At 45.4% G+C, this 10,962-nt stretch overlaps 1 pseudogene; it reads left to right on the top strand.

The window, feature by feature from the left end:
• Positions 1-5,375: 5,375 nt before the first annotated feature.
• Positions 5,376-7,208, top strand: LOC102426740 (annotated as a pseudogene).
• The last annotated feature ends 3,754 nt before the right edge of the window (positions 7,209-10,962 follow it).

Genomic DNA, 10,962 nt, shown 5'->3' on the forward strand with positions numbered 1-10,962 from the left:
GGGCCGAGCCGGGCCCCACCTCTGCCCCGGCGCGCGCGCCCCGCCCCCGGCGCGCCTTAACCCGTCTCGGCCCTGCCCCGCCGGTCAGACCGGCTTCGGACCGAGCGCTCGGGCTCGGACCTCGACGCGGCTTTGTTTACCCCTTTGGGTGTAACACGCTCGTTTCAGGACGCGTTTGTCCACAGACAACTGCTGGTTCCGGACCTGCCGCGCCCTTCTTTCCTTTGGGCCCTTCGGCTCTGAGGACTGGCCTCGTCCGAGGGTCCGGGCCCGCGGCCCGGGGGGGAGTGCGCCTCTATTACAGACATTACCGCGCGGCGCGGTGACTATTTGTTTACGGGCCGCCCCCGCCCCCGCCCCGCCTCTTCTCTGGAAACGGAAACTTCCTGTTTACCTTTGTCCCACGGGGCTTCTGTCCTGCTTCCACACCGTGAGGACTCAGTAAATGGTCAATAGAGGAATAAACGTGCCTTTCCCCCTTGCTGGCCTGGTGACCTGGAGAAAATTACTTAACCTCCCGGTTGAAAATGGGGATAATAGTGCACCTCCCTCGTGAGGATGTTGTCAACCCTTAGGGAGATAATGCGAGGTGAGCATAGAGGAAGTGTTCCGTACCTGGTATTATTATTATTAGTCACAGGAGGTATTTCTAATTTATGTGGGCTTGAGGCTACCGATGTTCTGTGGCACTGTTGGTAGTATTAATAAACAATACCAATAGCAAATACCTTTTGAGCTTTTTCCCCCCCCACATTTCAGGTACAAATCTAAGCACTTTTCAAATGTTTGCTCTTTTATTTCTCTCAACAATCTTGTGAGGTATGATACTATTGTTACTCCCATTTTACACCTAAGGAAAGTATTTTGCCCAACATCATGGACCTAGTAAATACTGAAACAAAGATTTGAACCTAGGTGATCTGGTTTTGGATAGAACATACACTTGGGTCCTTACTACTCTCACCCCTTTACAAATGATACAAAACAGTTTTATGTTGATGTGTTCAAAACTGGGACCTCAGCAAGGCCTGAAGCCATAGAGTTGGTCATAAAAAGGCCCTTCCTTCCACTTGGTCCCATGCCCTTGGTCCCACGCCTTATCTCTCCCTGGTCGCTACTGCAGCCTTTGGGACTAATGAGGGGTGAAACAATCCTGAATGTGGGAGCAGGATGTTGAGCAGAGGGAAGAAGGGCAAAGAGGTTGGGGAAATTAAAATTATTTAAGTCCTAAAAGTGATTATGGAGCTTTTAGTAGATTGCTTGACTGTGTTCTCTATGCTGGATACTTGGCATATGCCTGGAACTCTTAAAGACTTCACTTTAGCTTCAAGGAGCTTTCAGTCTAGTTGGAAAGAGAGGTCAATAAAATAAAATAAAAAGAAAGAGAGGTCAGATGCCTAAATTAAAAAGCCAGCACTAGCTCGTTTTGCTCAGTGGTTAGACTGTCAGCCCACAGACCTAAGGGTCACGGGTCCTGTTCCCAGTCAAGGGCACATACCTCGGTTGCAGGCTCCATCCCCGTCAGGGTCAGGGCTTGTAAGGGAGGCAACCAATCTATCTTTGTCTATCTCTCTCTCTTCCCCCTCCTCTCTCCCTTCCATTCTTTCTATAAATCAATGGGAAAATATCCTGGGGTGGCCCGGCTGGTTTGGCTCAGAGGTTGAGTGTCAACCCAGGAACCAAAAGGTTGCTGGTTAGATTCCCGGTCAGGGCACATGCCTGGGTTTCAGGCTGGATCCCCAGTTAGGTATGGGGGGTGGGGAGGAGGGCATGCAGGAGGCAGCTGATCTATCGATGATGTTCCTCTCTATCGATGTTTCTCTCTATCCCTCACCCTTCCTTTCTCTAAAAATAAATAAATAAATAAAACATATTAAAAAAATATCCTGGGGCAATGGTCGGCAAACTGTGGCCCCTAGAGTGTGGCTCTTCCACAAAATACTATGTGCGGGCCTTTGCCTCCCTATTGTCTGTGTCCATAGGTAATACATATATGCATATAAAATCTTTGTTTAATCTCTTCCCGCCTCCCCCACCTCCTTCCAGCTGAGAATCATCAGTCTGTTCCATTTCCATGCCTCTGGTTCTATGTTATTCACCAGTTTATTCTGTTCATTAGATTTCTTTTTTTAAAAAATATATTTTATTGATTTTTTACAGAGAGGAAGGGAGAGATAGAGAGTTAGAAACATCGATGAGAGAGAAACATCGATCAGCTGCCCCCTACACATCTCCCACTGGGGATATGCCCGCAACCAAGGTACATGCCCTTGACCGGAATCGAACCTGGGACCTTTCAGTCCACAGGCCGACGCTCTATCCACTGAGCCAAACCGGTTTCGGCAAGATTTCTTATTCTTTTATTTTGATTTTTAGATTCAGTTGTTGATAGGTATCTGTTGCCATTTTGTTATTCACATATTTTTTTAAAATATATTTTTATAGATTTCAGAAAGAGGAAGGGAGAGAGAGAGAAATTGAAGCATCAGTGATAACAAGAATCATCAATCAGCTGCTTCCTGCACACCCCCCACTGAGGATTGAGCCTGCAACCCGGGCATGTGCCCTTGACCATAATCAAACATAGAACCCTTCAGTCCGCAGGCCAACACTCTATCCATTAAGCCAAACTGGATAGGGCTTGTTCATATTTTTTATCTTTTTCTTTTTCTTAATCCTCTTCTTAAAAAATATCCTTTAACATTTCATATAATACTGATTTGGTGGTGATGAACTCCTTTTCTTGTATGTGAAGCTCTTTATTTGACCTTCAATTCTAAATGATAGCTTTGCTGGGTAGAATAATCTTGATTGTAGGTCCTTGCTGTTTATCACTTGGAATATTTCTTGCCACTCTCTCTGGCCTGCATAGTTTCTGTTGAGAAATCAACTGACAGTCATATGGGTACTCCCTTGTAGGTAACTAACTGTTTTTCTCTTGCTGCTTTTAAGATTCTCTCTTTGTCTTTTGCCCTTGGCATTTTCATTATGATGTCTCTTGGTGTGGTCCTCTTTAGGTTCCTCTCGTTTGGGGTTCTCTGTACTTCCTGGACTTATAAGTCTATTTCTTTCACCAGGTAGGGGATGTTTTTTGTCATTATTTCTTCAAATAGGTTTTCAATATCTTGCTCTCTCTCTACTTCTGGCACCCCCATAATGTGAATGTTTGTATGCTTGAAGTTGTCCCAGAGGCTCCTTATACTATCTTCATATTTTTGGATTCTTTTTTCTTTTTGCTCTTCTGGTTGGGTGTTTTTTGCTTCCTCGTATTTCAAATAGTTGATTTGATTCTGAGACTCCTCTAATATACTGTTGAATCCCTGTATGATATTCTTTATTTCAGTCAATGTATGCTTAATTTCTTGGTCCTTTTCCATTTTTTTTGGAGGTTTCTAGAAGATTTTTTTAAAAAGAAGATTCTTGAGTAACCTTATAACTGTGGTTTTGAACTCTATATCCAGTAGTTTGCTTTCTTCCATTTATTTCATTTGTAGCATGTTTCTTTGACTCTGCATTTTGGCTGCTTCCCTGTGTTTGTTTCTATATGCTGGGTAGAGCTGCTATGTCTCCTTGAGTTGGTAGAGTGGCCTTGTGTAGTGGGTGTTCTATAGGGCCCAGTGGTTTAGCCTCCCCAGTCACCTGAGCTGGGAGCTCTATGTGCGCCCCTGTGTGGACTGTGTGCACAGTCTTGTAGTTGAGACTTGATCGCTGTTGGTGTCACTGGGAGAAATTGAGCTCCAGGCCAATTGGCTGTGAGGACCAGTTGTTAGTACAGTGGGAGAGCTCCTGTGCAGGAGACACCTTTATGGAGCAGGACTTGCTTCAGTGGGGCTTTAGTGCTCACTGAGTCTGCCCCTTGAGTGTGTCACTTGTGGATAGGTAGAATTGTAATCTGGTATGGTCTGACACTGACCACTGGGTACACTGGCTCTTGGGTCTCCAGGGAGGTGCAAAGTCATCTACTGTCTGGGGCCACCTAGCAGGAGCTACAGAGAGACCTGCAGATTCCTCCTCTTTGTATAAAGTTTGAAAGTACCCAGATGAGGTCCAGCTATGAAGCAAGGCAGGCTGGTGCTGGTGCCGGGTCTTGGGCCTTTTATTGATAGGTTTGGGGCTCCCTGACCCAGCTACAGCTTGTTTGAGAGATTTTAGCCTGAGCAAGGACAGGCCATTCATATGCAAAACTTGCTGCACACAGCTTGGGTGGTGTTGTAAATTGGGTGAGGTGGGGTCTTAGGGAATCACCAGGGCAGAGCAAACAGAAATGGTTGCCAGTCAGCCCTGTGACCAGGGAGGTCCGAGCATAGGAACAATGATCCATCCCTTTGAGCACTTCTGTCTGGGAGAAAGCTGCCCCTGAATTCCTGCCCCGATGCCAGACAATCTAGTTTCTCCTCCTATGTGTCTGTGTTCCCCAGAGCCTCGCCCTGGTGCTAGAGCTCAGAGGAAGAAGGACCTTGTAAGTTGTTTGTGGTGTCGGCTTTTTAAAAGGAACAGCTGGGTCTCTAGCATCCTCTGTGTCACTGACCCCAATCCACACTGGTTTTTACAGTCCATAGTTCTTTTTTTAAAAAAAATATTTTTATTGATTTCAGAGAGGAAGGGAGAGGGAGAGAGAGATAGAAACATCAATGATGAGCGAGAACCATTGATTGGCTGTCTCCTGCACGCCCCCTACTGGGGATCAAGTCTGAAACCCAGGAATGTACCCTTGACCGGAATCGGAGTCCAACCTGGGACTCTTCAGTCTTTAGGCCAACACTCTATCCACTGAGCCAAACCAGCTAGGGCTGTTGTTTTCAGTCCTCCACCCAAGGATATGTTTTTCTTGATTTTTAGAGAGAAAGGAAGGGCATAGAGAGAGCTAGAAACATCGGGTTGACTATTCACAATTAGGTAAGTGCCCTAACTGGGAAGAGAACCCACAACATTTTGCACGGGACAATGCTCCAACCAACTGAGCCCCCTGCCAGGGCTGGAGGATATAGTTTTCATTATAACAAATGGTGCAGGTAACTCTTTCAAAAAATATTACAGCAGGTCACATTCCTGTAAGTTTGAAAGTATTACTTTCCTATTATTCTCACCAGCATTGGCTATTACTGCCTTCATATTCTTTGATACTCTAAATAAACAAATTATGATTGTTTTCTTTAATTCCCATATCCCAGACTACAGTGGGGTTGATGTGACTTGCCTAGTAACTAATATCCTTTAGGCATTCTCCTTCTGGGTTATGTTTTTCTTATCAATTTGTAGCCTCTCTTCTTGTTTTCTTTTAGATGTTTGCTCTTCAGTTTACAAACATAATCTATGTCTTTTCAGATTTATTATCTTTTTCCATTAAAATTTCAAATTTTATATAAAAAATAAAGAAAGTGAAAGGAAGAAAAAGGCCTGGGGCTTTTTCACAATAGATTTGCCGCCAGAACACAAGTATCATGAAAACCACCATTAACTCAAACCCAAGATGGTAAAGGAAAAGACTCACATCAACATCGTTGTCATTGGACACGTAGATTCCGGCAAGTCTACCACTACTGGCCATCTGATCTACAAATGTGGTGAGGTCGACAAAAGAACCATTGAGAAATTTGAGGAGGAGGCTGCTGAGATGGGGAAGGGCTCCTTCAAGTATGCCTGGGTCTTGGATACACTGAAAGCTGAACGGGAGTGAGGTATCACCATTGACATCTCCCTATGGAAATTCGAGACCAGCAAGTATTATGTGACCATCACTGATGCCCCAGGGCACAGAGACTTTATAAAAAACATGATTACAGGCACATCTCAGGCTGATTGTGCTGTCCTGATTGTTGCTGCTGGTGTTGGTGAATTTGAAGCAGGTATCTCCAAGAATGGACAGGTATCTCCTTCTGGCCTACACAGTGGGTGTGAAACAGGTGATTGTTGGTGTTAGCAAAATGGATTCCACTGAGCCACCCTACAGCCAGAAAAGATACGAGGAAATTGTGAAAGAGGTCAGCACCTACATTAAGAAAATTGGCTACAACCCTGACACAGTAGCATTTGTGCCAATTTCCGGTTGGAATGGTGACAACATGCTGGAGCCAAGTGCTAATATGCCTTGGTTCAAGGGGTGGAAGGTCACCCGTAAAGATGGCAATGCCAGTGGAACCACACTGCTTGAAGCTCTGGATTGCATCCTGCCACCACCTCGTCCAACTGACAAGCCCCTGCATCTGCCCCTCCAGGATGTCTCCAACATTGGTGGTATTGGTACTGTCCCTGTGGGCCGAGTGGAGACTGGTGTTCTCAAGCCTGGCATGGTGGTCACCTTTGCTCCAGTCAACGTTACAACTGAAATAAAGTCTGTTGAAATGCTCCATGAAGCTTTGAGTGAAGCTCTTCCTGGGGACCATGTGGGCTTCAATGTCAAGACCATGTCTGTTAAAGATGTTCGCCGTGGCAATGTGGCCGGTGACAGCGAAAATGATCCACCAATGGAAGCAGCTGGCTTCACAGCTCAGGTGATTATCCTGAACCACCCAGGCCAGATCAGTGCTGGATATTCACCTGTGCTGGATTGTCACACAGGCCACATTGCTGGTAGATTTGCTGAGCTGAAGGAGATTGATCGTCGTTCTGGGAAAAAACTGGAAGATGGCCCTAAGTTTTTGAAATCTGGTGATGCTGCCATCGTTGATATGATTCCTGGCAAGCCCATGTGTGTTGGGAGCTTCTCTGACTACCCTCCTCTGGGCCGTTTCGCTGTTCGTGACATGAGACAGACAGTTGCTGTCATCAAAGCCGTGGACAAGAAGGCAGCTGGAGATGGCAAAGTCACCAGGTCTGCCCAGAAAGCTAAATGAATATTATTCCCAACACCTGCCACCCCTGTCTTAATCAGTGGTGGAAGGACAGTCTCAGAACTGTGTCTCAATTGGCCATTTAAGTTTAATAGTAAAGGACTGGTTAATGATTACAATGCATTGCAAAACCTTCAGAAGGAAAGGAGGATGTTTTGTGGACCATTTGGTTCTTTTGTGTGTGTGGCACTTTTTAAGTTATTAGTTTTTTAAATCAGTACTTTTTAATGGAAACAACATGACCAAACAACATGACAGCACAGAATTTTGAGACCCATTAAAATAACAAAGTTTAATGAGAAACCTGTGTGTTCTTTTGGTCAACACTGTAACTTTCTGTTATACTACTTAGGTAAAAGACTTCAGAGTTGCCCATGACCTATTTCCAGTGTTATATCTGCTGATACTTTACAATTGGATAGTTCTGTTAACATTTTCTTTCTGGGTGGGAACTTTGTGTGTGTGTGTGTGTGTGTGTGCGTTTTTTTTTTTCCTACTTAAAGGGAGGAATCACCTGTCTCTTCATGGTAAAAGCTATGGGAAAGGGAGTCTGTTGGTGTAACACTAAATAGGTTAGGACAGGTAAGCGAAGAGTAACTTTGTGTTGTAAGCTAGTTTCTAAAGGCCAAAATCTGTAAAGGCGACGTGTTAACATATAAAATTTTGTAGTTACATCCATATTGAGTAAATTTGTTGGTATGTTGAATTTTGGTTTCCCAGTTTTACTGGAATGTGAATTCACATTTACAAATGCTGAAGTAGTTTAAGAACCTAAAGTGAGGTTTGAATAGTATTGAGCACTGTCTTGCTGCAGCTATTGTATCCAAATTCTAGGAAAAATAAATTGATGCTGGGGAAAAAAAAGAAAGGAAAAGTCCTGGGGTGGGAAGAAAAAGGGTCAGGAAGGCCTTTTAAGGAGCAGTTTCAGTAAATTTCTGAATATCCTGGGTTGGGATACAGATGTTGATTGGATTAAAAAGAGCTGACTGGAAAAGGAATGCAGACAGCTTTTGAATATCCTTGGCTTGAGAGAAAAGGGGGAAATTGGGGAAATCATTCAAGACTGCAGCAGTATCCAGGAGGGAGAGAGCTTTTCAAGATGGGAAACCTCTATGTTTGAAGGGAATGGGGGAGTTGAAGACTCTACCATATGGTTGCCGTGTGCTTTGGAAGAGAATGAGATGTGAGGTTGGGGACACCCCTTGGAGGTTTGAGAGACACCTCAGTCATGCCCATTGTTAGAGCCCCTGGTATATTACAAAATTAATACTAAGATGGTTTTGAAGATACTTGGTATATTTTAAATGTTTACATTTAACAAATGAAACTTTTAGCACAGAGCAATAATATAGTGCTCTTCACAGAATACCTACAGGCATTTTTTAAACTACAAAATGTAAGAACCTTTGAAGTGTGAAGATGGGATTAAAAGATTCTCCTGGCCCCAGGGTGAGGATGAATTTAGGAGGATGTGTGCAGGTTAGAGGCACCCTTCCCCCCCCTTCCCCGAGAGGCCTGGGCATGATCTCCAAAGGCATCAGAGAAGTGTCACAACCAGCCGTGGGCAAACTACCGCCCGTGGGCCGGATTCGGCCCGTTTGAAATGAATAAAACTAAAAAAAAAAAAAGAGACCGTACCCTTTTATGTAATGATGTTTACTTTGAATTTATATTAGTTCACACAAACACTCCATCCATGCTTTTGTTCCGGCCCTCCGGTCCAGTTTAAGAACCCATTGTGGCCCTCGAGTCAAAAAGTTTGCCCACCCCTGGGTGCCCCACCCTTAGGAGAGGAGTTACAGACGCCTGCTTGCCTCGGCTAGAGGGAGTTCTGTCACAGCATCCTGAGGTTCAGGAGTACAGAGCCACCTGGACTCCCACCCAGGAGCCTATGGGACAGGCACCCTCGAGTGATCAGTGCTGAGGTATCCACAGGGGGGCAGTGTGACAACTCAGAGAGCTCTGAAGTTCCAAAGTGTTTCCCTCACTTCCTCCCGCAGACCCTCTGTCCATACCCGGTCAACTCCCTTGAGCGCCCCCCACCCCACTTTAAGTACAGGTGTCTGGGGGGATACACCGAAAGTGGAAAGGGGGAAGGGATAGGTGGTGGTATCTGCGGTCCTGGGGTGGGAGTGGGGAGGCTGGCTTTGCCTCTGAGTCTTTCTTCAGGCTTGGCTTGCAGTACCATTACCCATCACAAGGGGGAGCTACCACATTGCAAAACTTGCCCAGCGGTTCTCTGCGGCAGAGAGGGTGCGCCTCCTGCTAGAAAGGGGTGGGTTTCTGGGCGCCTTCTCCAGCTTTCCTCCACCCAGAACTTACATGCAGGCCAGTAGAGTGGAGGAGAGACTGGGGGATGGAATGGAGCTTACAGGGGTGTAGCCGAGACCCTGCTGCTGGGACAGGCTGAACTTGGTGTGCAATCGGAAGAACTGATATTTTCAGAAGAGCTAGGCTAACACAACACAGCACTGACCACTCCCAGCTTAAGGGAAGGCTGGTGGGGAGGCTCAGCACATAAGGAGGAGCCTTATCGGGTCAAAGTAGAGGTTCTGGAGTTATGAATCTCTTTACCTCAAAATATTTTTCTTTTAAAAATATTTTATTTTTTAAAAAGATTTTTAAAAAATTGATTTTTGGAGAGAGAGGAACAGAGAGGGAGCGAAAGAGAGAAACATCGATGTGAGAGTGGAACATGGATTGGCTGCCTCCTGCACACCCGCCACCAGGGACCACAACTCAGGCATGTGAACCAGCAACCTTTCCGTGTACAGGACGATGCCCAACCAACTGAGCCACACTGGCCAGGGCGTTTTCCTTTAGTTTTTTTAACCTTTTAAAGATTGAGGTAAAATATAGCAACATTGCAGAAATAGGGTTTACAGAAATGAAATAAGTTTAACTTACAGCTCAATTGTTTTTCAACTTATGTATTCACTAGTTATTATGCAAAATATTATGTGCATATGTATACAATACTTACATATTCACAAGTACCACTGTTTACTTCTGTATGTCACAGCTCTTATTGGCAATTCAAGTCAGCAAATTTTTATTAGATTAAGGGGCTTCTGTCTGCCTAACACCATCCTACTCTTCTGTAAGAAAAGTAAGGACAGTCCTAGCCGGTTTGGCTCACTGGATAGAGCATCGGCCTGCAGACTGAAGGGTCCCAGGTTCGATTCAGGTCAAGGGCATATGCTTGGGGTTGCGAGCTCGATCCCCAGGGGAGGGTGTGCAGGAGGCAGCAGATCAATGATTCTCTCTCATCATTGATGTTTCTATCTCTCTCTCCCTCTCCATTCCTCTCTGAAATCAATAAAAATATATTTAAAAAAAAGAAAGAAAAAGAGAAAAGTAAGGACAGTCCGTCTGGTGTGGCTCAGCAGTTGAGTGTTGACCCAGGAAACAAGAGCTGGTTGATTTCCAGTCAGGGCACATGCCTGGGTTGCAGGCTCAGTCCTCAGTGTGGGGGCCATGCGGGAGGTAGCCAATCGATGACTTCTCTCTCATCGATGTTTCTATCTTTGTGTCCCTCTCCGTTCCTCTCTCTAAAGATCAATAAAAATATATTTAAAAAAGAAAAGGAAGGAAGGAAGGACAGTACATGTTTGTCCAGTGGCTGTGATGAGGTCAGTATTACTATAAATTGTAGTCATTCCTTGACAGAAAGATACTGTTAGGGCCTTGAGGGCAATGGCCGGGTGTGTCATCACTTGCAGTGGCCGTATTTTTGGAATCCAAAGTGAGACAAATTGTCATGTCTGAATATACTAACTCACAGAACCTCAGAAGATATTATTGGATCCAGGACTATGGTCAGGGCAGCCACGCTCCTAGCACAGAGCCAGGCACTGAGTGGCTAAGGAGAGCATTTTTGGAAATTGATCCTGCTCTCTGGCCTGGTGCTACATGTCTCTGGAAGCTGTACAAAGGGTGATGTCTTTGACCGCAGGCGGGATCCAAATGAGTTGGAGCCTGTTGCGTGTGTGTGTGTGTGTGTGTGTATGTGTGTGTGTGTGTGTGAGAGAGAGAGAGAGAGAGAGGCGGGGGGGGGGGGGCGGGGGAAGGGAAAAAATCCCTTTAGCCCGGGGTCGGGAAAATGCGGGTCTCGAGCCACATGCAGCTCTTT

The sequence above is a fragment of the Myotis lucifugus genome, unplaced genomic scaffold (assembly GCF_000147115.1).
Source record: "Myotis lucifugus unplaced genomic scaffold, Myoluc2.0 scaffold_297, whole genome shotgun sequence".
NCBI classification, from domain to species: Eukaryota; Metazoa; Chordata; class Mammalia; order Chiroptera; family Vespertilionidae; genus Myotis; species Myotis lucifugus.